Source organism: Sprattus sprattus (genome assembly GCF_963457725.1).
Source record: "Sprattus sprattus genome assembly, chromosome: 19".
Classification (NCBI taxonomy): domain Eukaryota; kingdom Metazoa; phylum Chordata; class Actinopteri; order Clupeiformes; family Clupeidae; genus Sprattus; species Sprattus sprattus.
Window position 1 is genome coordinate 28,868,854 of NC_137917.1, and position 2,500 is coordinate 28,871,353.

The 2,500-nt window shown below is 46.8% G+C and overlaps 1 protein-coding gene across 3 annotated transcripts in view; it reads left to right on the forward strand.

Moving 5' to 3' along the window:
• Window positions 1-2,500, forward strand: part of pals2a (protein associated with LIN7 2, MAGUK p55 family member a) — a 24,215-nt gene that overhangs the window by 11,372 nt on the left and 10,343 nt on the right. The gene's annotated exons all lie outside the window — the stretch shown is intronic.

The window sequence follows — 2,500 nt, forward strand, 5'->3', positions numbered from 1 at the left end:
CTGATCTCTACATCATCGAGTCTGTCTGGGTTTACATGAAGAGACAGAAGAATTTTAGGAAGCCTACATCCACAGAAGATCTGTGGTTAGTTCTCCAAGATGTTTGGAACAACCTTCCAGCCGAGTTCCTTCAAAAACTGTGCGCAAGTGTATCTGGAAGAATTGATGCTATTTTGAAGGCAAAGAGTAGTCACACCAAATATTGATTTAATTTAGAATTTTCTTCTGTTCCTTCACTGCATTTTGTTAATTTATGAAGAATTGATGAAAATAAACTGTTAACACTTCCATTTTTGAAAGCATTCTTAGTTTACAGCATTTTTTCACACCTGCCTAAAACTTTTGCACAGTACTGTATATATAAACCATTTCAGTTTCATGAGTGAATGTCTATTTCTAAAATGATACAAATCAAGTCTGTAATGTCCTGTATTTACAGCAATACCCTAGCATAATAACAGATTAATTCTAGTACAGGACAGACTTTTCAATAATTAAAAAGCTGAGGTGTATATATCGGTATCGGCATCGGCAATCGGCCAAAACGAGCTTGTAAATATCGGCATATCGGCTAAAATTCAATATTGTGCCTCCCTAGTGTCTGGCTATGAGTGTGTGTGTGTGTGTGTGTCTGTGTGTTTGTGTGTCTATTAGGGTGCATCAAAAAACAGAGTTTAAGCATATTGATCTGTCTGGGTGCTTAAAGTGTTACCATCCATGCAAAAACAATAAATGCAAAATATTTTTGCGATACGTGGTGATCTAGAGGTGGAACGGCACATCAGCTTTTAAGGTAAAAGGGGGTAAGCGGCACTCATTCAGAGCCATGATACATTTTTGATGTTGTTCTCTGGTGCCATCACTTTGGGCTTTGGTTTCAATGTTTGGTTTCAAGAAGAATAAACAAGCCATCTGACAAAGTGTGAGGACACACACACATAATTTCCACGAGAACTTTTTGAGAAATTTTGGCCTATAGTCCATTCTGCAATGAGTTAACTAGCTAGCTATTGATAACTAGTATAACTTAGCTTTGCTACCTCATCATTAGCTAACGTTAGTTTTGGACATCATTCGTTTTGGAGATCATTTTGGTGTGTCCTATAGTCTATTCTGCAATGAGTTTAGTAGCTAACTATCGATAGCTAGTGTCACTACCCGATGGTAGTCGCTACCCGATGGTAGTCGCACATGATCAGACACAAACGATTTACGGTATAAGGCTCAACGTCAACATATGGGGTTGTCTTAACGCATAATGTAGGCATATTTAGGCTGACATGCAAGCTGCTGCAGGGGTGGTGCTGCACCGATCAGGTTGTCAACATGGCATTTGACACCACCGCTTCAAACACTGGCCATCTCACAGCAGCCTGCATTGCTATCCAGCTCTCACTGGGTCGACCACTGCTCTGGTCCGGGTGGCGGCACCACATCTGCGAGGTGCTCCTCAGCCACTGACCTCAAGGTGGAGACCTCACGCTCGCCAGAGGTAACATTGTTTACCCGGCTCCGGGACAACTGGGACCTGGTGCCACAGGACAGCAGCCCATTGTCCCGCTACATTCCTGATGTGGCCGAACCACTGTTCCTGGGCAAGTTACGTGCTGAACTAATTGCGTGCACTGCAGGAGTTCTCAACTACAAGCGAGGCGACTACCGCGAGTTCGTGCAGCTGTGTCTGGTATATCGGGGTGCAGACAGTGCTGCACACACTCCAGTTAGCTTTCAACGGCCGGGAGCACTGCACAAGGCGCGGTGGATGGCCAAGCTGCTTTACACTCTTAAGCTGGCCTTGATGGAGCAGCACTATGCGTTGCTTCCTCAGGGAACCATCACAACACGGCAGCAGGTGCCGAAAATTCGGACGTTTGCCAACTTCATTACACACATCTATGCAACGTTGTGGCTGACCTGTGACACGGCCGTAGATGCGGCATGGAATGATCTTGCACTCTTCCACCAACTGTACGCGTACAAGTCTGTTGACGAGTGCATTGCAGCATCAGCAATTAAGGCAAGGAGAAGGCACCTATGGTACCTGACAGGCGCACTAAGGTGCCAGTTTGCGAGCGGCGCGCACTTGCAGATGCCATCTTGGGGCACAAGCCGACTGACCTCCCCATGCGAGCCCCACAGCTCCGCTTTGGCACTGGCTTCGGCAAGCCCAAGTTCCCAACCCTCTCACCAACCACCAGCTTGGCTGACCTCGCCAACCCAGACTGCTGGTTCGGTATGCACCAGCTGCAAATCAATCCAGTGTTTCTTTCACTGGATGTAGAGGATTGGGCTGCCAGTGAAGCATTCCAGATGAGTGCCATCAATGTTGTGAATGACTGTGCCGAGCGTGGGGTCAAACTCACATCAGACTTTGTGGCAGCTGCCAGGAGCGAGGAGCACCTGCAGAATGTGCTGCAGGCAGTTGAGCAGGACCGCTCTAAACAGCCAAATCTGCGCCACTGCAAGCGCAAACTACACCAGGACTAGGACTCAATTTGAA